Here is a 26,418-nt window from a genome sequence, read left to right as displayed (position 1 = left end):
TAAAAATTCTTTTCACACGTTCCGAATTCCAACGCTTGTTATTTCAACACGCGGTCCCCAAAATGTTTGTTTTCTAATTCATCCCATCCTCTCCAAATACACAGATGCCACATAGGCTGTCTTGTGAATAATAACAACAACAACAACAACAATAATCCTACCTCCCAGAGTTTTCACAAACACTCCCCGATTCCCACAGGAAAAAAATTCCAGCAGAATTCAGCAACTCTCTCGTTCCCAGTCCTGTCAGTTGCGTTTCAATCTCACGTTCGAAACGAAAACAACATCGCTGGGTTAAAGTATCGTGCGATTTATCCCTCTCTCCTGCTCCCCTCGATAAGCTCAGCTTCCGAAGCCCAGATTAAAAACACATTATTATTATTTTTTTTCCCTATCCACTTTAAACACCACCAAAAGGCAGAAGTAGCAGAGAATAAATCTTTCCTAGCAAAGCCACAAACCCCAGCCGGTTGCGTTTCTATAATTACGGATCTAAAAATGTTCAACCTACTCAGATTTATTTATTTATTTTATTAGATTTGTATGCCGCCCCTCTCCATAGACTCAGATGTGCCACAACTGATCAAATACAGGCAGTCCTCAATTTATGACTACAACTGAGCCAGAAGTTACTGTTGGATCAACCAAACAACACTAATTTGTGAGTTTGGCCACATTATAACACTGTTATTAAATAAATTGCTGCAGTGGTTAAGTTACTAACACAGTTGTAAAGTAAATCTGTACCCCATAATCATCACAATTATGACAAATCACGGCTTGAACGTGCCTTGCATGTTATGACTATCTCTCATATATTAATTTCCCCCCGTATAAAGTCTAAAGCAGTGATGGCGAACCTATGGCAAGGTTGCCACAGGTGGCACACAAAGCCATATTTGCCGGCATGTGAGCCGTTGCCCCAGCTCAGCTCCAACATGCATGTGTACATGACCACAAGAATGGTGGAAGGTCTTAAGCATAAAACGTATCAGGAAAGACTTAATGAACTCAATCTGTATAGTCTGGAGGACAGAAGGAAAAGGGGGGGACATGATCAAAACATTTAAATATGTCAAGGGGTTAAATAAGGTTCAGGAGGGAAGTGTTTTTAATAGGAAAGTGAACACAAGAATAAGGGGACACAATCTGAAGTTAGTTGGGTGAAAGATCAAAAGCAACATGAGAAAATATTATTTTACTGAAAGAGTAGTAGATCCTTGGAACAAACTTCCAGCAGACGTGGTTGGTAAATCCACAGTAACTGAATTTAAACATGCCTGGGATAAACATATATCCATTGTAAGATAAAATATAGGAAATAGTATAAGGGCAGACTAGATGGACCATGAGGTCTTTTTCTGCTGTCAGTCTTCTATGTTTCTATGTTTCAACTGATTTTCAGTTCACACAGAGGCTCTGGAAGGGCATTTTCAGCCTCCAGAGGGCCTTCAGGGAAGATGGGAGAGGGCGTTTTTGTCCTTCCCAGGCTCCCGGGAAGCCTCTGGAACTTGGTGAGGGTGAAAAATGGTCCTACCAGGCCCACCAGAAGCTGGGAAATGAGTCATTTCTGGCCTCCAGGGGGCTAGGGAAGCCATTTTCGCCCTCCCCAGGCATTGAATGATGGATGTGGGCACTTGTGCATTCATAATAATAATAATAATAATAATAATAATAATAATAATAATAATAATAATAATAATGTATTAGATTTGTATGCCGCCCCACTCCGAGGACTCGGAGCGGCTCACAACAGCAATAGTAATACAATAGAATACAAATAGAATACATATCTCCGGGACCGCCTTCTGCCGCACAAATCCCAGCAACCGGTTAAACAATGTCGTTTGGGGGGACCCAGGGGAAGAGCCTTCTCTGTGGCGGCCCCGACCGTCTGGAACCAGCTCCCCCAGAGATTAGAATTGCCCCCACCCTCCTTGCCTTTCGTAAACTCTTTAAAACCCACCTCTGCCGTTAGGAATGGGGGAGTTGAGACATCTCCCCCGGGCCTATACAGTTTATGCATGGTATGTTTGTGTGCATGTTTTCGCTTTTTAATAAGGGGTTTTAAGTGAGTTTTAATTATTAGATCTGTTATTCAGTACATTGTTTTATTGTTGTTGTGAGCCACCCCGAGTCTACGGAGAGGGGCGGCATACAAATCTAATTAATAATAATAATAATAATAATAATAATAATAATAATAATAAATCCAATATGAAACTAAATTTAAAAACCCATTATTACTAAAAACTAGCAATTCTACACGGTCACACCAATCTCATATGCTTAATCAGAAAGGGTGGGGGGAGAAGTTAATCCCCCCCATGCTTGGCGGCAAAGATGGGTCTTCAACATCTTGCGAAAGGCAAGGAGGGTGGGGGCAATTTGGATCTTTGGGGGGAGTTGATTCCAGAGGGCTGGGGCCACCACAGAGAAGGCTCTTCCCTTAGGTCCCGCCAGACGACATTGTTTAGTCGACGGGACCCGGGGAAGGCCAACTCTGTGGGACCTAATTGGCCGCTGGGATTTGTGCGGCAGAAGGCGGTCCTGTAGGTATTCTGGTCCGATGCTATGTAGGCCTTTATAGGTCATTACCAACACTTTGAATTGTGACCGGAACCTGATCGTCAGTCAATGCAAGCCGCGGAGTGTTGACGAGATATGGGTGTACCTAGGGAGACCCATGATAGGTCGCGCGGTCACATTCTGCATGTGCTTTCGGCACCCGGCGGAAAAAAGGTTCGCTATCACTGGTCTAAGGGCTATTGCTATGTCCAAAATGCATGTACCCAAGAAAGCTCTGGAGCCATAAAAAATATTCCTCATCCATTCTTTTAAACGGAAAGGCTTAAACGTTTACTCCCACTTTTAAGTGACTTTTATTAACCGTTTCTTTCTCGCTAAACCCCCTGCACCCTCCCCCCTCTCGATCACCACTGGCATGACCCCAAAGCCAGGAGTATTTTCCTAGGAGAGGATAATGCCCTATCTAAGTAAAATGCTGGTGAGACCCCATTTGGAATACTGTGCTCAGTTCTGGAGACCTCACCTACAAAAAGATATTGACAAAATTGAACGGGTCCAAAGACGGGCTACAAGAATGGTGGAAGGTCTGAAGTATAAAACGTATCAGGAAAGACTTAATGAACTCAATCTGTATAGTCTGGAGGACAGAAGGAAAAGGGGGGACATGATCGAAACACTTAAATATATTAAAGGGTTAAATAAGGTCCAGGAGGGAAGTGTTTTTAATAGGAAAGTGAACACAAGAACAAGGGGACACATGACGAGACGCGATCCCCGCTGGACGGGGGTCTCGACAACCCTGTGATGGTTCACTTTACGAGGCCCGATCCTGAAACCATTACTAGTGCTTACCAATGAAACACGGAGCCAATGGTCTGGGTAAAGTGACAAAGCTTTATTGTTACAAATATGCCTCTTTTATACCCTTCATATGCAAATGAAGGGGTTTCAACTAGTAATTTTCTATTGGCTAAATACAAGTCTAATTTTTCCTAATATACGTTTCTTATAGGCTACAAATATAAGGTTTTTCAAATCTATAGGCTAATAATAAAACTTTTGAATACGCAAGTTTTCATAGGCTATATCTATATGCAAAAATAAGGCTTCTGAGTACACACCTGTTCATAGGCTATTTCTATTAAGCTTCTAATTGGTTATAAAAGGTATCATCTACAGCTTATGATAGGCTACTAATTTCTCACTTTATGCACCTATCGGTAGCTGAGTTGCCAGCCAATCACACCGTTAGTGTCTTATCTCGTGCCAGGAGCGCTGTTGAGGGATTCTTCTTACTCTGTCCAAAGTTCATGGCTATTGTATGAGCCACTGTCTCTGGGCAAATTTTCACCATGCTATTTCAGATAACTGTTTCTGTGTATATCCTAGAGCATAGCTAATATTTGGCTTACACAATCCCTACAGACACAATCTGAAGTTAGTTGGGGGAAAGATCAAAAGCAACAGGAGAAAATATTATTTGACTGAAAGAGTAGTAGATGCTTGGAACAAACTTCCAGCAGACGTGGTAGATAAATCCACAGTAACTGAATTTAAACATGCCTGGGATAAACATATATCCATCCTAAGATAAAATACAGAAAATAGTAGAAGGGCAGACTAGATGGACCATGAGGTCTTTTTCTGCCGTCAGACTTCTATGTTTCTATGTTTCTATGCCCGCCCCCTCCCGATCACCACTGGCATAACCCCAAAGCCAGGAGTATTTTCCTTGGAGATGATAATGCCCTATCTAAGTAAAGTTCTGCCGGATCGAATGGAACTTCCAGAAAAACTTGGAATCCAAGCCAGGGTGTTGAGGGCTCCCTTTCCAAACGCTTCCATCTGGCCCTCGTGAACTTTGGCTGGAACTATTTTTCCACCCGAAAAACTCGTATTCAGCAAAAGGGGCAAAAAAAAATCTTTAAAAGAAGCGAGGGTAATTATTTTTTAGGACGTCGAGCGAAAGCATATGGATCCCATTCCCGTTTTATACAGCCGAGGCGCTGGAAGGAAAGGAAAAATGAAAAAAAAAAAGAAGGGGAAAAAAAGCTATTAATCAATACGAACGACCCACGGAGTAAGATAAACATTCATCATTCTAATATTCTCAAGGTGTCAAAGTGAGGGGTTTCTCCCAACCTCTCTTTCCAGCCGTCGGACACAGTTGCCTTCAGTTTTCAGCCGCGGGACCTTCCCCAGCCCAGGGGGAAAAAAATTTGGTGAAGGAAGAATTGAGAGGAAGGGGGGAAAAAAAAACTACATTCTTTTTTTCTTTAAAACACATTAAACATTAAAATGAGGCATGAAAAAACAGCTGGAGCCAAAGAGACTTTGCTTTGCGAGCTCCCCACCGGATCGACTCTGCAAAAAATATATATAAAATAACCGAAGGAGGGACCTACACAGCTGTCTTATTGTACGGTAAATTTCCCCCTGATAAAAATGCAAAGATGAAACCGAAGATGGCCTAAAACCAACACCAGAATCTCTTGTTCCCAAGAATGTGCATCAGTTTGATGGAAGCTGGGCCTATTTGAAGAATCTTAGCTTAGAAAAACAGAGACGGAGGCGTTATCTCAGGCTGTTGAAATCACTGACGGGCTGTAAAATTTTTACTACCACATTGTGTGCGTGGCTTATTTTATGGGTGTGGCTTGCTTGCCATGTGACCAGATGGGAGTGGCTTGATGATCATGTGACGGGGGTGGCTTAAAGGTCATGTGACCGGCTTAAAGGTGGCCAACTTGACGTCACTCACGTCAAGGGTTTGGGTGCCTGGCCTCTCCTCGCCTCAAAGAGATGCAATTTCCCTCTCTATTTACTATATACAGACTTCAGAGGACAATCAGAACTGCAGAAAAAACAATTGCTGCCAACCTGCCTTCCATTGAGGACCTGTATACTGCACGAGTCAAAAAGAGGGCGGGGAAAATATTTACTGACCCCCTCACACCCTGGACACAAACTGTTTCAACTCCTACCCTCAAAACGTCGCTACAGAGCACTGCACACCAAGACAACTAGACACAAGAACAGTTTTTTTTTAACGCCATCACTCTACTAAACAAATAATTCCCTCAACACTGTCAGACTTTCTACTAAATCTGCACTTCTACTAGTTTTTCTCATCATTCCTATCACCCATTTCCTCCCATGTTGACTGTATGACTGTAACTTGTTGCTTATATCCTAAGATTTTTATTAATATTGCTTCTTCATTGCTTATTTGACCCCTATGACAATCATTAAGTGTTGTACCACATGATTCTTGACAAATGTATATTTTATTTTATGTACGCTGAGAGCATATGCACCAAGACAAATTCCTTGTGTGTCCAATCACACTTGGCCAATAAAAATTCTATTCTGTTCTATTCTATTCTATATCTGAACACCCAAAATATACTATTTAATCCTATATGTATATATGCCCTAAAATAAATATGCACATAAAAATATACATTCTCTATTATATAAATTGAATGCATGGATCTTCTAAAATTATACACATTCAACCTCATTTACTGTGATAGGAAAAACCCAGAGCCCAGAAGGGAAAAAAAGAAAAAAAATGCAAAATTGTTCTAACGGTTTTGCGTACCTAACCGTCCCCGTAGCAGCCCATCACTTGTGGAAATAGAGGAGTTTGATTTAACTGTAGCCACTCCGTTAAAGAATAAATGGCGCGGTGGGCCTTAGAGGTGGAGGTCTCGCCTCACCAATCGGGAGGCTGTGAGTTTTTTTCTCAGCCTACAGTAATGGTACAATCTGAGGTTAGTTGGGGGAAAGATCAGAAGCAACGTGAGAAAATATTATTTGACTGAAAGAGTAGTAGATGCTTGGAACAAACTTCCAGCAGACGTGGTTGGTAAATCCACAGTAACTAAATTTAAACATGCCTGGGATAAACATAGATCCATCCTAGGGTAAAATACAGGAAATAGTATAAGGGCAGACGAGTTGGACCATGAGGATTTTTTCTGCTGTCAATCTTCTATGTTTCTAAGTGCAACCCCCTTAATTAAGAGTAAAAATACTGTATATTAGGAACATATATCCAACAGTGAAATATCTTTAGCTAATATCTTTAGACAGCAAAGATTTAATTAAACACCTTCCAGCCATTTTAGTAGACATTTCCTGAAATAAACTCATTTGAGAGAAGTTGATTCTCTCGCTCGCTCTCTTTGTACCAACCAGGAGTAAATGACAGGAGTTGTTAAAGCATCAAGTTGTTACAATATCTGAAATTAATTAGGGTTGAGCTGCAATTAAGGGCTCCGTAATTTTCAGCAATTTGAAGCTACTCTTCCTCTGAAATTTAATTAATCTTAGACAAATATTTTTCTCATGACAAACCTTTTTTTTCCTGATTACCCGATTTATTCCTTTCTAATTACTCTTTAATTAATGGAGCCTTGGTTTAAGTTTATAGAATTTTTCTGGCAGCCCACCAGAAAAATGGTAAACTGATTGCAGTTCAGTTGCACAACAACTCAACTCAACCGAATTTCAACACTTCATTTATTTATTTGTCTGTTCTGTTACTTTTCTTTCCTCTCCCTGGGGCGATCAAACATGATACACGACAGACATTCCACACCATTTTAAATTGAAGCATGCCTTAAAAAAGCATATCCAAACTTCAAATGAGAACATATTTTGCATTAAAATGATCACACTCCAGGCAAGTCTGTCATTAAAAAGTTGCCAATAAGCAAGAGCCAACTAGATCAACTCAACTCAACCCAACCCAACTCAATACAACCCAATCAATACAACCATCTCCATACAACAATATCCTACCCAACCCAACCCAACTCAATACAACCCAATCATTACAACCAGCTCAATTCAACAATATCCTACCCAACCCAGTCCAACTCAATACAACCCAATCAATACAACCAGTTCAATACAACAATATCCTACCCAACCCAATCCAACTCAATACAACCAACTCCATACAACAATATCCTACCCAACCCAATACAACCAACTTCATACAACAATATCCTACCCAACCCAATCCAACTCAATACAACCAATCCATACAACCAGCTCAATACAACAATATCCTACCCAACCCAACTCAACCACCTCAACACAACTCAAAAGCAATAGCAATGGCATTTAGACTTATATATCACTTCATAGTGCTTTACAGCCGTGATTGATTTACAGCAGAGGTGTCAAACTCGCACTATCATAGTGTTGTCTCATGATGTATCGTGACTATCACCCCTTTGTTAAACCAGCCGTGGGCAGCGCATGACACATAAGGCCCATGGGCCACAACTTAGACAGCCCTGCTAGCATACACACCCTATACAATTTCAAACGAACGGTTGTCCAATCTCTTCTTAAAAATCTCCACTGATGGAGCACCCACAACATGGTATGTTTGTTTGTATGTTTGCTTTTAATAATGGGGTTTTTAGTGTTTTTTAAATTATTAGATTTGTTTTTACATTGTCTTTATTATTGCTGTGAGCCGCCCCGAGTCTACGGAGAGGAGCGGCATACAAATCTAATAGATAGATAGATAGATAGATAGATAGATAGATAGATAGACAGACAGACAGACAGACAGACAGACAGACAGACAGACAGACAGACAGACAGACAGACAGACAGACAGACAGAGATAGATAGATGATAGATAGATAGATAGATAGATAGATAGATAGATAGATAGAAGATATAGATAGATAGACAGACAGACAGACAGACAGACAGAGATAGATGATAGATAGATAGATAGATAGATAGATAGAAGATAGATAGATAGATAGATAGATAGATAGATAGATAGATAGATAGATAGATAGATAGATAAATAGATAGATAAATCTGGAGGCAAGTCGTTCCACTGATTAATTAATCCAAGTCAGTTTGCTCCTTGACCAGTTTCCACCCATTGCTGCTTGTCCTGACTGAAAGTGGTTTTGGAAAATCATCACCTGAGTAATACCAATAAGAGAGGAAATTAAGAAAGACAAGAAGGATATTAATATTAATATTAACAATTGGAACCTGGGCCACAACTACCATCTACCGGTGGTAAAGAACTGGTGGGATCATAAACCTGAGAAAGCAGTTGAAAGCAAACATGCCGAAATACTTTGGGACTTTTGAATCCTAACTGACAAGGTTTTGAAACACAATACACCGGACCTCATGATTGTGGAAAAGAAAAAAGGCAAGTCTGTCATTAAAAAGTTGCCAATAAGCAAGAGCCAACTAGATCAACTCAACCTAACCCAACCCAACCCAATACAACCCAATCAATACAATGTCGCCATATCAGGCGAGAGTCGAATTGATGAGAAACAAGAAAAATCTAGCCGATATCAGGATCTTAAAATTGAACTACAACAACTCTGCCATAAACCAGTACAGGCGGTCCCAGTGGTAATCGGCACACTGGGTGCTGTGCCAAAAGACCTCAGCCGGCATTTGAAAACAATAAACAGTGACGAAATCACAATCGGTCAGTTGCAAAAGGCCACAGTACTTGGATCTGCGCGCATCATAAGAAAATACATCACACAGTCCTAGACGCTTGGGAAGTGTTCGACTTGTGATACTGTGATACGAAATCCAGCATATCAATCTCGTTTGCTGTGTATTACTGTTCTTTGGGAATAAAAAAATAATAATAGTAATAATAGTAATAATAATAGTAATAGTAGTAATAATAATAATAATAATAATAATAGTGTTCCCTCGATTTTCGCGGGTTCAAACTTCGCAAAAAATCTATACCACGGTTTTTCAAAAATATAAATTTAAAAAATACTTTGCGGGTTTTTTCCCTATACCATGGTTTTTCCCACCCGATGACGTCATATGTCATCGCCAAACTTTCATCCGACTTTAATAAATATTTTTTTTAATAAACTTTAATAAATAAACATGGTGAGTAACGATCTAAATGGTTGCTAAGGGAATGGGAAATTGCACTTTAGGGGTTTAAAGTGTTAAGGGAAGATATTGACAAAATTGAACGGGTCCAAAGACGGGCTACAAGAATGGTGGAAGGTCTTAAGCATAAAACGTATCAGGAAAGACTTCATGAACTCAATCTGTATAGTCTGGAGGACAGAAGGAAAAGGGGGGACATGATCGAAACATTTAAATATGTTAAAGGGTTAAATAAGGTTCAGGAGGGAAGTGTTTTTAATAGGAAAGTGAACACAAGAACAAGGGGACACAATGTGAAGTTAGTTGGGGGAAAGATCAAAAGCAACATGAGAAAATATTATTTTACTGAAAGAGTAGTAGATCCTTGGAACAAACTTCCAGCAGACGTGGTTGGTAAATCCACAGTAACTGAATTTAAACATGCCTGGGATAAACATATATCCATTGTAAGATAAAATACAGGAAATAGTACAAGAGCAGACTAGATGGACCATGAGGTCTTTTTCTGCCGTCAGTCTTCTATGTTTCTATGTTTCTATGTTTGTGATACTCTTCATAGCCAAAAGTAGTGTATTTACTTCCGCATCTCTACTTCGCGGAAATTCGACTTTTGCGGGCAGTCTCGGAACGCATCCCCCGCGAAAATCGAGGGAACACTGTACAGCCATTCTACATGGTAAATACATAAAGACATTAGACAGCCCTGTTAGAATTAGATGTTCAGAAGAATGATGGCCCGAAGGAGGAAAAAACGGTCAACAAATTGATGTAACAGACAGACAGTACATTGGAGGCTAAAATGAATCAGTAAAGGAGAATATTTGTAGCTCAGGGCAGAAAAGCGAAGCTCTTGGTGCTCTTTGAGCCTTTCTTCTTTTTCTTGCAGAGGTCCCCTTACCCAAACTAGGCAACATCATCACTGCACTGATGAAGTTCCCTAGTTGGATAATGAAACGTCTGCTAAATGAAACGGCCTGAGTCACTTTGAGAAGGATGGCATAGACGTCTAATTAACAAAATTAATAAAATAAAAAATAAAACAAATGCTTCCAACCCTATTTCCTCCTCCCACTCTCAAATAAATGAATGATTGTGGTTTGTTTTTCTGGGCGGACGTAAGCATCCATCAAAAACCTTCTTCCCCATCTTCCCTTAATGTCCAGTAGAGAGACCATTCTCCCCCTCCCACATACACAAACACAATTTTTGCAATCCCGGCCACGTACGAGGCCGAGAAGAGACAAGAATGTCTTATTGTCACCAGCGAAGACAGAAGCTACCTCCCCAAAAATTCCAAATCAGATTCTCCATCTGTAATTCAAACTTTAAAAAAAAACCAATGTGCTTGTGCCAAAAGTTAGGACAATTGACAAGAGGGGGGGGATTAATGGCGTCATTTTCGAATCAAAGACTTATTTCATGGCTCCGTCCGTTCCCCCCCAAATCCTGAATATTGTCAGGAGTTCTCTCTTCGCCTTTGAAGGCTCAACAAATGATTGAAGTGTCTATTTTCCGAGAAACAGATAACGGCCAGTCCCTGGTAATCTGACTCTAAGCCTACGGGATAAAGGCAGTTTGTTTCTTCTTAGGCCGTCTGTCAACACCTCTTCCGTAATTAGTCCTAATTATTACGGAGGGCCAGTTTCTCATTGGCATTATTAAATCAGAAGAGAGTATCATGGCTGGGTATCTTTCAACGGCTTCCAGGGCCGAGGCGACCTTCAATTTCATTGAATCCGCTCTCTGTATCCGCCATTGAAAGGAATCCAGAGGCAGTTAATTGTAGCATCGGCTTCAAAAGTGACGGATCCCAGCGGCCGGAATTCCAGAGACAGGTTTCTCCCTCCACGCCCACGGTTACGACGACGGGAGAAGCAAACCGAAAAATTAATCTTTTATTTTCCCGCAAAGGAAAACACACAAATACCACACAAAGCGTTTTGTTGCAGGCCAGAAGACTTCCAATGTGCTATATAATAATAAAAAATAATAATAACAAAGTTGGAAGGGACCTTGGAGGTCTTCTAGTCCAGGGGTCCCCAACCACCGGGCCGCGGACCAGTACCGGGCCGCGGGGCATGTTGCACCGGTCCGTGGAGTCAGCAGCTGCCGGCCCTCATACCACCACCCCCTCCCTCCAGCGCTTTGCCTCCCGCCGGGCAAGAGGCCTCGGGAGGCAGGTTCTGCCGGCCACAGGACGATGGACGGGACAGAGGGGCGGGAAGGACCAAGAGGCTCAAGCCTCTTTTGGCTTCTGCCGCGGGGCGCTTTTGCATTTTTGGCTGGGGGGAGGCAGGAGGGCCAGCCTGACCCCCTGTCTCCAGCGCTTAGCTCCCGCTGGGCAAGAGGGCTTGGGAGGCAGGTTCTGCCGGCCACAGGGCGATGGCGGGAAAGAGGGGCGGGGAGGACCAGCACCCCCATGCTTAATCCCGCCCCCAACCACACCCCTTTCCGCCCCCACCGGGCCATAGAAAAATTGTCTTGCTGAAACTGGTCCCTGGTGGAAAAAACGTTGGGGACCACTGTTCTAGTCCAACCCCCTGCTTAGGCAGGAAACTCTACACTACTTCAGACAGATGGTTATCCAACGTCTTTAAAATTTCCAGTGGTGGAGCATTCACAACTTCTAGAGGCAAGCCGTTCCACTGATCAACTGTTCTGATTGTCAGGAAATTTCTCCTTAGTTCTAAGTTATTTCTCTCCTTGTTTAGTTTCCACCCATTGCTTCTTTTATTTATTTATTTATTATTTGGATTTGTATGCCGCCCTTCTCCGAAGACTCGGGGCGGCTCACAACAAGTGTAAAACAAATCATAAATAATTCAATCAATTAAAATATTTAAAGATTTAAAAAACCCCATATACTAACAGACACACACACAGGCATACCATATATAAATTAAATGTGCCCAGGGGGAGATGTTTAGTTCCCCCATGCCTGACGGCAAAGGTGGGTTTTGAGGAGTTTACGGAAGGCAGGAAGAGTAGGGGCAGTTCTGATCTCCGGGGGGAGTTGGTTCCAGAGAGTCGGTGCCGCCACAGAGAAGGCTCTCCCCCTGGGGCCTGCCAACCGACATTGTTTAGTTGACGGGACCTGGAGGAGGCCCACTCTGTGGGACCTAATCGGTCGCTGGGATTCGTGCGGCAGAAGGCGGTCTCGGAGATATTCTGGTCCGATGCCATGAAGGGCTTTAAAGGTCTTGTTCTACTCTCAGGTGCTTTGGAGAATAGGTTGACTCCTTCTTCTTTGTGGCAACACTTGAGCTATTGGAAGACTGCTATCATGTCTCCCCTGGTCCTTCTTTTCATTAAACTAGCCATGCCCAGTTCCTGCAAACATTCTTCATATGTTTTAGTCTCCAGTCCCTTAATCATCTTTGTTGCTCTTCTCTGCACTCTTTCTAGAGTCTCAATATACTTTTTGCATCATGGTGACCAAAACTGGACGCAGGATTCCAAGTGTGGCCTTACCAAGGCCTTATAAAGTGGTATGAACACTTCACGTGATCTTGATTCTATCCCTCTGTTAATGCAGCCTACAACTGTGTTGGCTTTTTTGGCAGCTGTTACACACAGCTGGCTCCTATTTAAATGCTTGTCCACTAGGACTCCAAGGTCCTTCTCACAGTTACTACTGTTGAGCAATGTACCACATATATCGTACCTGTGCGGGTTTTTTTGCTAAATGTAGAACCTTACTTTTTTCACCACTGAATTTCATTTTGTTAGATAGCGCCTATTGTTCAACTTTGTCAATTTCCTTAAATATTTTGCACCTATCTTCTGGAGAGTTGGCTATTCCTGCCAGTATGGTGTCATCTGCAAATTTGCTAAGTTCCCCATCTATCCTCTCATCCAAGTCATTAATGAAGATGTTGAAGAGCACTAGGCCTAAAACAGAGCCTTGGGGTACTCCACTACATACATCCCTCCATATGTATACAGTGGTACCTCTACTTAAGAACTTAATTCATTCCGTGACCAGGTTCTTAAATAGAAAAGTTTGTAAGCAGAAGCAATTTTTCCCATAGGAATCAATGTAAAAGCAAATAATGCATGCAAACCCATAAGGAAAGAAATAAAAGCTCGGAATTTGGGTGGGAGGAGGAGGAGGAAGAAGAGAAGGAGGAGGACAGTCGTTGCCGAAGGAAGAAGGGGAGGGGAGGGGAATTTTTAAAAAACCAAAACTTTAAGGCTTAAAAAAAAAAGAGGGACTCTGAGGCGGCGAGGAAGAGCACGTGCCTCCCATACACCCGGTGCGAGGCTGCCTCCCGTACACTGCGCCAGAGAGAGAAACCAAGGGGGAATGGCAGGAAACTGGCCGGGCTTTCATGCCGCTCTCAAATTTCCTGGGAAATTTTTATGGGCTCGGGTTCTTAAGCAGAAAATGGTTCTAAAGAAGAGGCAAAAAAAATCTTGAAGACCCTATTCTTATCTAGAAAAGTTCTTAAGTATGTTGTGGTTAGCTCTGGCCCAGCTCCTGCCCCAAGGACTGTGGATGTGGGGGAGACATCCACATGCTGCAGGCCTGTTTTGCCCCTGGTGGAATCTGCTGATGAAGGCTCCTCTGACCAAGAAGACATGAGTGACAGGGAGGAGGAGAGTATGGCAGACAGCTCAGAAGGAGATCAATTATCTAGCTCCTCCTTGGATTCGGAACAAGAGTTAATGATATAGCCACGCATGCGGAGAGCGATGCATAGGCAACAACAACTGAGAGATTATTATCAAAGAAAATGAGGCCACCTGTGGTTGGGTGGGGCTGTGGTCATTAGTGAGGCTGCTATAAAGAGCAGCCTGTGGGTTTGGCCATTGTGGAGGATTATCTGATCGTTGTGTTTCGTGACTGCTTTACTGACTTTGACCTTTTGTGTGCTGATTTTCCCCCGCTTTGAAACTAAACCAGGGCAAAGTGTGTTTCACTTTGTGAAAGAAGAAGGACTGTGAGTTGCCTCACAGCTGCAAGCTAAGTATCACAGAACTGATAAGGGACTTGTACAAATTACCAGTTTGTTTGGAGACGAGTGCTCTTTGCTATACCAAAAGAGGGCTTGGTTTAAGTGAATTTTCATTATAAAGAACATTGTTTTGAATTTTCAAACGTGTGTGTGTCTGAAATTTGTACCTGTGAATTTTTGGGAGGAGTGTAACAGAGAGCCCGACAGAACATTATCTAGAAAAGTTCTTAAGTACTGTAGAGGCATTCTTAGGCAGAGGTACCAGTGTCTAAGTAGCTTGCTGGCAGAGAGGAAACCCCACTCCCTTCTAGAGCTGATGATGGTACTTAGTTGGGTCATCAAATGTCTGCAAGAAAACAACCAGGCTTAGAGAGCATCAAAGACCCCATAGTCATCTTCCTCTTCCTCCTCCTCCTCAGACCCCATATATATAAAAGATTATCCTCATACCTTTGGGAAAGAATGCTGTACAAGTTTCAAAAATGAATTTTTACAGACGTCGTATAAAGTGCCTTTTGAAACGGGTGGTGGGAGTCAGCATTTTCAATGCTTTTCAAGATTAAAACCTTGGAAACTGATATATACACCGAATGACAACATTCCTACAAAGTCTAGCAAACATACGTTCTTCCCTTGCAAGTATCTAGTAATATTTTATGCCAAGTATAATTAGATCACTTAAAGCTGTACATTCTTCAGGGATGAGGCCACAGAAAGATACCTTCCCCCCACCATAATATCTAGTTATAGTATAAAAATATACAGGTAGTCCTTAATTTACGAACCACAATTAAGCACCAAATTTGTTGCTAAGCAGGACATTTGTTGAATGAGTTTTGTCCCACTTTACAATATTTCTTGCCACAATTGTTAAGTGAATTAGCGCCATTATTAGATGTATTAAATAGCAATAAACGTGGTTGTTAAGTGAATCTGGCTTACATTGAGTTTGCTGGTGGCAAAAAGGATCACACGATCCTGGAATACTGCAGGTGTCAACTGCCAAGAACCCAACTAGACCAGACCATATGGATCAAGGACCAGGTCACACCATAGCTCTGGCCAAAGAACCAGACCAGGTCATACAAATGTATCTTTTCTTTCATGTACACTGAGAGCATATGCACCAATGACAAATTCCTTGTGCGTCCAATCACACTTGGCCAATAAAGAGTAAAAATTAAAGACGTAATGATTAAGAAGAAAGAAATAGAAGTTTAAATGTCGAGGTGAAGAAAAAAAGGGAGAAAGAAGGAAAGACCTATTGAAAAGGAGGCATAGAAACTGCAAATGAATTGTTAAAATTAGCTATATAAGTATGAATTAGTATTAATGAATATCATGAGAAATGTAAACACATTACGTCCACTGTTTTTAAACATTTTCTGTTGGTTATGTGTATTTGTAAATTTAAAAAAATTCTATAATTCAATTCAATTCAATTTCTATTTTTATCTCTATTCTATTCTACATCTGCCCCAAGAGCCACACCAAATGAGGCCCAAGAACCAGAACAAATCATACATCTACTGTTCTGTTCTATTCTAATTCTATTCTATTCCTATTCTACATCTACTCCAAGAACCAGTCCAGACCATATATCTGTCTCATAAACCAGACCAACCAATACATTCTGGCCCAAGAACTAGACCAACCCATACATTCTGGCCCAAGAACTAGATCACACTATACATATGGCCCAAGAACCAGATTGGACCATACATCTGGTCCAGAAACCAGATCAATCCATACATTCTAGTCCAAGAACCAGATTAGACCATACATCTGGCCCAAGAACCAACCCAGACCATATTTCTGTCCCATAAACTAGACCAACCCATACATTTGGCCCAAGAACCAGATCACACCATACAACTAGTCCAAGAACCAGACCAAACCATGCAACTGGTCCAAGAACCAGATCACATCATACATCTGATCACGTCTGATCTGGCCGAAAAACCAGATCAGACCCTACATCTGGCCCAGGAACCAGACCAAACCATACATTCTGGTCCAGGAACCAGATCAGACCCTACATCTGGCCCAGGAACCAGACCAAACCATACATTCTGGTCCAAGAACCAAATCAGACCCTACATCTGGCCCAGGAACCAGACCAAACCATACATTCTGGTCCAGGAACCAGATCAGACCCTACATCTGGCCCAGGAACCAGACCAAACCATACATTCTGGTCCAGGAACCAGATCAGACCCTACATCTGGCCCAGGAACCAGACCAAACCATACATTCTGGTCCAGGAACCAAATCAGACCCTACATCTGGCCCAGGAACCAGACCAAACCATACATTCTGGTCCAAGAACCAAATCAGACCCTACATCTGGCCCAGGAACCAGACCAAACCATACATTCTGGTCCAGGAACCAGATCAGACCCTACATCTGGCCCAGGAACCAGACCAAACCATACATTCTGGTCCAGGAACCAGATCAGACCCTACATCTGGCCCAGGAACCAGACCAAACCATACATTCTGGTCCAGGAACCAAATCAGACCCTACATCTGGCCCAGGAACCAGACCAAACCATACATTCTGGTCCAAGAACCAAATCAGACCCTACATCTGGCCCAGGAACCAGACCAAACCATACATTCTGGTCCAGGAACCACATCAGACCTTACATTTGACCCAAGAACCAGCCCAGCCCAGTATACTTGATCAAAGACATCTAACATATTTTATGGCCAAGCAGGAATTTGGAACTCAGATCACTCCCATTCTAAACCATCCTATTAATTCTTAAACGCCACCACAATCTTCTCTCAAGGTGACAGATGTCCATCTCAGCCCCCCCCCCTCTGTGGTTCCACTGTGCATGCAGAGTCTCCCCCAAAACTTAAGTCTGTAGCAATTTCACTCCTTCAGTGGCCGGGGGGAAAAGGGGGGAGGAAAGAAATAATGCAGAAATTTGCATTTTTGATGTGGAGAAGCCCGTTTTTCTTTCAGATAAGGCAGTTGTTTTACACATATGGTTAATGGCCTGAGGAGCCGTCATCACTTTGGTGGTCAGTGTGTGCGCCTAGGGAGAGGAGGGGGGCTCGCGCATGCCTGTGGATGAATTACATCTTTATGAGGCTTGGCTGGAGTTCAAGGACGCAACTTTTTAAAGGTATTTTGGTGGTTCTGCTACACTGGGAATCCCTCAAAGGGATTTGTTCTGGAATGCGTCAGGGCGATCCTATTACAAATAATTCGTCAGTTGGGTTGAAGACCGAGAGAGGAACCCCCAGCCCTCAGCTATCGCTGGGAGATGCATCTGGCATTTTTCTGGATTTGTTACGGCTTCTCACAGGGAGAAATTAAAAAAGAGAGATTAAAATAAAATAATCCCTCTGCTTCGGCAGGGCAGAACATTTTCAGAAAGACACACACAACCTCTGGCTTATTATATGAGGGTTATCCCGAATGTAAGGTTACAAGGCATGGAGCGTTCGCAGGGGAAGTTGGTATTACTAGTTGGTATCATAGTTCCCTCTAAGCTGAGCAGTGAGCAATCGCTCACTTAAAACTCATAATCAACTCAGAGTTTTCCAAACCTGCCCAGAAGCCGAGAGGGAAAGAGTGAGAGGGAAGGAGAGAGAGAGGAAGAGAGGAAGAGAGAGAAACAGATAGAAAAAAGAGAGGAAGGAAAAGAGAAAGAAAAAGAATGGGAGTAAGGAAGAGAGAACGAAAATCAAAATCTAGTTTGAAACTAGCTCAATTATTTAAGTGGCATTTTGATATTGATAGAGTTGCCCTATTATGAGCTCACTGTTATAGACACACACTACAGTATTTTATTTTGAAATTCTCTGAGGCAAAACAGGGTGGGTTTTTTAAAAATTTGTTTGTTTGTTTGTTTATTTATTTATTTATTATTTCTGTGCCGCCCAGTCCCGAAGGGACTGCCGCTCAGACACTATACTTTTCTGCCCACCCCAAAAAAAAATTAGAGGGAACACTGGTTGGTATTACTATCATGTAGTGCAGACCTGGTCAAAGGCCAGCCTGCGGGCTACATCCGGCCTGCCTGCTGTCTGTGACCGACCTGCCCGCTATCTGTGACCGGTCCACGGAGGTCGGGGTCCGCTCCAGTGCGAGGATAAAAGAGTTTACCACATCTGCCAGGACTCCTCCGGTTCCTGCAGACGCGGTGAGCTCTTTCATCCTCGCACTGGAGTGGACCCCGACCTCATACCGAGAGCAGCCAAGCACAGAAACCACGCAAACACTCCAGCAGTGACTTTACGGCAATTGTTTGCCGTAAAGCAAACAATTAAATTAAAACAATTAAAGCAAACACCCTCCTTGCCTTTCGTAAGCTCCTTAAAACCCACCTCTGTCGTCAGGCTTGGGGGAACTGAACTACCCTTTTCCCCCTAGGCCTATACAATTTATGCATGGAATGTTTGTGTGTATGTTTGGTTTTAATAAGGGTTTTTTAATTATTTTAAATATTAGATTTCTTACATGCTGTTTATTACTGTTGTTAGCCGCCCCGAGTCTACGGAGAGGGGCGGCATACAAATCTAATAAATAAATAAATAAATTGGGGGTCTGGGTGTTTAGGTCAGGACAGGGTCCAGCCCTCTAAAACCATCCCAATTTCTCATTCGGCCCCATGGCAAAATTAATTGCCCACCCCTGGTGTAGTGGGAAGCCAGCGGAAGAGAAGGAACAGTGCCAGTGGTCAGTAGATCATCGACTGGCGTTGTGGTGAAGGTTAGAAATGAGATAACCTCCATAGATTGTTACAAGAAATAACAGGAACCATGGTTGAATTTACTCCGGAATTATTTTTACTAGGTATCATTAGGAAAATATACCCCCAAAATATTAAATATTTATTGCTACATATCACGAGAGTGGCTAGAATCACCTAGGCATAAAAATGGAAGGACTCAAAAGTAACTGGAGATAAAGAGATACTAATAAAAAAACTGATTGTGCAGAAATTGAAAAAAATCCATGGACTATTATTCTACCTGGACCAGGCTTAAAACCAGTCTTAAAAGGAATCAGTTAACAATCAGAGATGATGACCCAAAAGGGATTTTTAAGCAAGTCACAGTAGCAAATTTCAGGTTTATAACACAGTCTGTAAAACGCATCAACATACTGGATACAAATGACCAATGTTGTTTGTTTGCTTGAATGTGGTTGGGAAAATATTTTGGTTGCATTACACTTTGCCAAGCTTTTTAACGTTCATTTCGCTATTAGGATCTGAATCTGGATGGGAGGGAAGGAGGGAAGAAATGAAGGAAGGAAGGAAGGAAGGAAGGAAGGGGTGAGAAGGGAGAGAAAGGAAGAAAAGAAATTAATGAGAGGGTGGAAGGAAGGAAGGAGAGAGGGAGAGAAAGGAAGAAAATAAGTAAATAAGAGAGGTTGGGAGGAAGCAACAAAGGAAGAAGAGAGAATGGGAGAAGGAAGAGAAAGGAAGAAAAGGGAGGGAGGAAGGAAGGAAGGAAGGAAGGAAGGAAGGAAGGAAGGAAGGAAGGAAGGAAGGAAGGAAGGAAGGAGAAAGTGGAAAAGGGAGAGAGAGGGAAGAAGGACAAGGAGCCCAAAGGAAAAAGACAGAGAAAGAGGGAGGGAAGAGTGCACAAGCGTTTTCCAAGCTCTTCCACTTCCAAGTCTGCTTTGTGCGAAAGGGGCTCTGAACGGACTTGAGTAGCAGAAAATGCAACTTTGAACGGAAAGATTAAAAATCACTGTATTACCACCCCCACCCCCATTGAAGCCTTTGCGCCCAGTCCTTAAATGTTCAGTGAAATGCTGATTTAACGCACCCCATTTAATGCACCCCCGTATGCTTAAAACAGACCCCATTGACCCCCCCCTCCCACTCCAAGCACCCCAACCTGAGATTCTCCCTCTGTCCCGCCTTGCACACTGGAGGCAAACAAGCATGGGCGAATCGATTCTCCGGCACTCTCCCAGCGCTGTCTGCCCTAGCTGCAGAGGCTTTCTACGGCGCCGACGGCTAGGTTGGCTTGCCGAGCGCCGAGCCGATGGAGTGCCGGAGCTGCAACCACGTCACGTGGTAGCGGCGGAGCCATGGTGCTTCAGGGTTTTTCTGCTAAGGCGCATGCGCCAATAGCACGGGTTCTAGTTATTCTCCAACTGGCGCCCTGCGATACCGCACTGGGGTACTACACTTCCCATCGTCCTCACCCCTTGGGGTTAGCTGGGGACGGAGAAATCAATTCAGGGGCCCTTGTAATTAAACGCCTAGGGTTGTTGCATAGTATCCTCCCGCGTATGGGGCTTGTGGTTTAAAGCAGTTGAAGACTGATGGGATTTGTAGTCCAGGAGACTGGGAATTGCAGTACTTCCAACACATCAGGTTTAAGAACTTTGGAGTTTGGGTTGCTTGGTATCCAAATGTACCTGGTTCAGCCTTCAACATGGTTAACTCGCTCCACTCCAAAATATGCTGAGCCACAATCTCCCATCATCCCCAGCCAATACGTGGCTGCTGCTCCTGCTGGTTTCTGAAAAGAAGCCAAAGCTAGAAAACTAGATTCAAACTCCTCAGCTCCTACAAGCGATTTGTTTTTTCTGAATACAGTAAATAATAATATTCAGAGCACCCGTTCATGACATGCTCCTTTGTTGCAAATAATTTCATGTTTCTGCTTTCGCTCATGCAATTGATCATTCGTTGATTTGCCTTGGTTGTTTGCAAGGCTGAATAATTTACTAAATAGTTGAGTAAATTATTTGCAATCAAGTTACAATTTTTATTTTTACAGTTGCTGCCAGGATTTTCAGTATATCACTAGCCATTTTTTTCTCATTCCCCACCAACCCATAAATTAATATTACAGATAGTTCCCGACCATTTAGTGGCAGTTCAAAGTTACAGCAGCCCTGAAGAAAGTGATTTTTCACACAACGATGGTTGCAACATCCCTGTGAACAGTGAACAAAATTCAGATGCTTGGCAACTTACTTGTATTTATGACAGTTGGTGTGTCCCGGGGTTATGTGATGCCCTTTTGTGACCTGACAAAGTCAATGTGGAAGTCCAATTCAATTTACAGCCTTGTTACTAAATTAAAACTGCAGCACTGTGTTCAGTTCTGGAGACCTCACCTACAAAAAGATATTGACAAAATTGAACGGGTCCAAAGACGGGCTACAAGAATGGTGGAAGGTCTTAAGTATAAAACGTATCAGGAAAGACTTAATGAACTCAATCTGTATAGTCTGGAGGACAGAAGGAAAAGGGGGGACATGATCGAAACATTTAAATATATTAAAGGGTTAAATAAGGTCCAGGAGGGAAGTGTTTTTAATAGGAAAGTGAACACAAGAACAAGGGGACACAATCTGAGGTTAGTTGGGGGAAAGATCAAAAGCAACATGAGAAAATATTATTTTACTGAAAGAGTAGTAGATCCTTGGAACAAACTTCCAGCAGACGTGGTAGATAAATCCACAGTAACTGAATTTAAACATGCCTGGGATAAACATATATCCATCCTAAGATAAAATACAGAAAATAGTATAAGGGCAGACTAGATGGACCATGGGGTCTTTTCTGCCGTCAGACTTCTATGTTTCAATTCACTTACCACAGTGGCAAGAAAGGTTATAAAATAGATAGAATCGTTAAGTGAGTTTTGACCTACCTACCTATCTACCTATCTACCTACCTACCTACCTATCTAATCTATATATCATCTATCTATCTATCTATCTATCTATCTATCTATCTATCTATCTATCTATCTATTTGTCTATCATCTATCTATCTAATCTATCTATGTATCATCTATCTATGTATCTAACCTATCTATCGATCTAGGTTAGGTTAGGTTTATTGGATTTATATGCCGCCCCTCTCCGCAAACTCGGGGCGGCTCACAACAATAATAAAAAACAGTACAGTACATAATACCAAATCCAATGCCCACCCATCTAGTTACAATTTAAAATTAATAATCTCATAAAAACAGTATATATAAAAAACAGGCACACAGTCAATCAATCAACAAAACAACATGGGCAAGGGGGAGGTGTTTTAGTTCCCCCATGCCTGACGGCAAAGGTGGGTCTTAAGGAGTTTACGAAAGGCAGGGAGGGTGGGGGCAATCCTAATCTCAGGGGGGAGCTGGTTCCAGAGGGTCGGGGCCCCCACAGAGAAGGCTCTTCCCCTGGGTCCCGCCAGACGACATTGTTTAGTCGACGGGACCCGGAGAAGGCCAACTCTGTGGGACCTAACCAGTCGCTGGGATTCGTGCGGCAGGAGGCGGTCCCGAAGATATTCTGGTCCGGTGCCATGAAGGGCTTTATAGGTCATAACCAACACTTTGAATTGTGACCGGAAACTGATCGGCAGCCAATGCAACTGGTCCAAGAACCAGTTGCAGATCTATCTATCTATCTAATCTACCTATCTATCTATCTATCTATCTATCTATCTATCTATCTATCTATCTATCTATCTCTACCTACCTACCTACCTACCTACCTATCCTATCTATCTTATCCTGTCTGTCTGTCTGTCTATCTATCTATCTATCTATCTATCTATCTATCTATCTATCTATCTATCTATCTATCTATCTATCACAATCCAATTAATTTAAAAACATTTTATCTAAAACCCCAATAATATTAAAATCAGTCACTACCACTTACACAGCAAACATACATTACATTCATTCAATTGTATCATACAATTAATCATATAATTATTAAATTGTATCATATAATTAATAAAAATTAATTTTCATTAATTTAAATTGTATCATATAGTTAATAAAAAGTAACCGTACATTATTTTGCGTTCAGTTGTAGCTGTAAGTGGAGGACTACCTGGATTAAGAATCATGGCTAAAGATGCTTCTAAAGCCTGGTGGACAGTTGGAAATACATTAGAAAGTGTCCAGAGATACTTTACAAGAAGAACCCTCCGTTCCTCTACTCGCAGAATATCAGTCCTGAAATCCTGGGCTTAGAAAGCTTAGAACTACGTTCCCTTCGGCACGATCTAAGCATAGCCCATAAAATCATCTGCTACAATGCCCTTCCTGTCAATGACTACTTCAGCTTCAACCACAACAACACAGGAGCACACAACAGATACAAACTCAAAGTAAACCACTCAAAACTCAATTGTAGAAAATATGACTTCAGCAACTGAATAGTTAATGCATGGAACTCACTACCTGACTCTGTAGTTTTGTCACCAAACCCCCAAAACTTTACCCTTAGACTGTCCACTGTTGACCTCCCCTGATTCCTAAGAGGTCAGTAAGGGGCAGGCATAAGTGCACCAGTGTATCTACCGTTCTTGTCCTAATGTCTCCCTCTTATTAGTAACTACCAATACATACTTGACAAAATAAATAAATATAATCTATAAAAGATACAGTTTTTCAGGCAAAAGGTAGTTTTACAGGGTCTGTACACATCATTGTTGATTTTGGGGTTTTTTTTTTCTCTTGCCACTCCAATCCCTTTTCAGAAAAAAAAAATAATTTTTTTTGCAACTTCTTCTCATCCACTGCCCAAACAGCAGTCCGTCACGGACAAAGAAGATTGCCAGCAAAATCCTCTTGACTGGCTGCAAAATAAATCTTCTTTATTGGGGACAGAATGTAGCTTTTAGTCCGAAAAGCACACTGTGTCCTTTTCATAATTTTAATCATGGAAGATTCCTCTCTTTGCCTATTGCTCTGGTGGCCCGTGAAGAGTTTCAAAAGATTTGGGGTTAGGTTTCTGGATTAGCTGAAACTGGAGTGCCTTAAACCTCTTTAGAGAGTGAGGATTAAATCTACATCAAGCCTAAGACAGCTTCGCTCAGGCCCACTCCCCAGGTAAAGCTAAATTAAACAGCGAGCATATTTGTGTGACTCTGTAATGGCACAAGTATTTGACACAACCCTATCAGAAGCAATGAAGGAAGGAGCATGCAGGAGGGGGACGTATTTCGGAAACATGAGCGCTGGCTAAGAAGGAACACACTGTTTGCAAAAAAAAAAAATAGAGGCTTTTAAAGCAGTGAATATTGCTCTAAAACAGAGCAGAAGACTTGGAAGGGACCTTGGAGGTCTTCTAGTCCAACCCCTTGCTCAGGCAGAAAATACTTTACCATTTCAGACAAATGAATGTCCAATCTCTTCTTAAAAACTACCAGTGTTGGAGCATTCACAACCTCTGGAGGCAAGTTGTTCCACTGATTAATTTCTCTTTAGTTCTAGGTTGATTTTCTCCTTGGTTAGTTTCCATTCATTGCCAACATCTTCAGCCAACACCCAAAATGTTAGATCACAGGTGGAGGAATGTGATGGTCAATTTAACAAGCCAGTCACCGGCAAAGCTGTTGAATTGACCCCTATCCATTATCAGGTCTTCAGAGAGGGACGGCATACAATTCATAATCATAATAATAATAATAATAATAATAATAATAATAATAATAATGATACATAGATAGATAGATACATAGATAGATAGATAGATTTTTATTGGTCAAGTGTGATTGGACACACAAGGAATTTGTCTTGGTGCATATGCTCTCAGCGTACATAAAATAAAATATACATTTGTCAAGAATCATGTGGTACAACACTTAATGATTGTCATAGGGGTCAAATAAGCAATGAAGAAGCAATGTTCATAAAAATCTTAGGATATAAGCAACAAGTTACAGTTATACAGTCAACATGGGAGGAAATGGGTGAAAGGAATGATGAGAAAAACTAGTAGAATAGAAGTGCAGATTTAGTAGAAAGTCTGACAGTGTTGAGGGAATTATTTGTTTAGTAGAGTGATGGCGTTTGGAAAAAAACTGTTCTTGTGTCTAGTTGTCTTGGTGTGCAGTGCTCTGTAGCGACGTTTTGAGGGTAGGAGTTGAAACAGTTTGTGTCCAGGATGTGAGGGGTCAGTAAATATTTTCCCCGCCCTCTTTTTGACTCGTACAATATACAGGTCCTCAATGGAAGGCAGGTTGGCAGCAATTGTTTTTTCTGCAGTTCTGATTATCCTCTGAAGTCTGTGTCGGTCCTGTTGGGTTGCAGCACCAAACCAGACATTTATAGAGGTGCAGATGACAGACTCAATGATTCCTCTGTAGAACTGGATCAGCAGCTCCTTGGGCAGTTTGAGCTTCCTGAGCTGGCGCAGAAAGAACATTCTTTGTTGTGCTTTTTTGATGATGTTTTTGATGTTAGGTGACCATTTTAGGTCTTGAGATATGATAGAACCTAGAAATTTGAAGGCTTTTAAAGCAGTGAATATTGCTCTAAAACAGAGCAGAAGACTTGGAAGGGACCTTGGAGGTCTTCTAGTCCAACCCCTTGCTGAGGCAGGAAATACTATACCATTTCAGACAAATGAATGTCCAATCTCTTCTTAAAAACTACCAGTGTTGGAGCATTCACAACCTCTGGAGGCAAGTTGTTCCACTGATTAATTTCTCTTTAGTTCTAGGTTGATTTTCTCCTTGATTAGTTTCCATCCATTGCTTCTTGTCCTGCTTTCTGGTGCTTCGGAAAATAGGTCGAATGCCAACATCTTCAGCCAACACCCAAAATGTTAGATCACAGGTGGAGGAATGTGATGGGTCAGTTTAACAAGCCAGTCACCGGCAAAGCTGTTGAATTGACCCCTATCCATTATCAGGTCTTCGGAGAGGGGTGGCATACAAATCTAATTAATAATAATAATAATAATAATAATAATAATAATAATAATAATAATAATATGTACACATATGCATGCAGAGATAGGTCTCAGTCTCAGCTCAGCTGCTGCAAAAAGATCGCACAGACTGACTACAAGCATAGACATGATGCTATGGCACAGATGATCCACTGGAACTTGTGCCGGAACTACCATTTACCAGTGGCAAAGAACTGGTGGGATCATAAGCCCGAAAAAGTGGTCGAAAATGAGCAAGCAAAACTACTGTGGGACTTCAGACTGACCGGATTCTGAAGCATAACACACCAGACATCCTGATTGTGGAGAAAAAGAAAG

General features: G+C 42.0%; 1 protein-coding gene across 1 annotated transcript in view; it reads right to left on the bottom strand.

Annotated features, from left to right (window-relative positions):
- The window catches only part of GNB1L (G protein subunit beta 1 like), a 51,063-nt gene extending 30,726 nt beyond the window's left edge, over positions 1-20,337 (bottom strand). The window contains exon 1 of the mRNA XM_070762164.1: positions 20,286-20,337. The gene's annotated coding sequence lies outside the window, so the exon portion shown is untranslated. The remainder of the gene's footprint in view (positions 1-20,285) is intronic.
- Positions 20,338-26,418: the final 6,081 nt, after the last annotated feature.

Source organism: Erythrolamprus reginae, chromosome 10 (genome assembly GCF_031021105.1).
Source record: "Erythrolamprus reginae isolate rEryReg1 chromosome 10, rEryReg1.hap1, whole genome shotgun sequence".
Lineage (NCBI taxonomy): Eukaryota > Metazoa > Chordata > Lepidosauria > Squamata > Dipsadidae > Erythrolamprus > Erythrolamprus reginae.
This window is presented reverse-complemented; position numbering and strand designations above follow the sequence as displayed.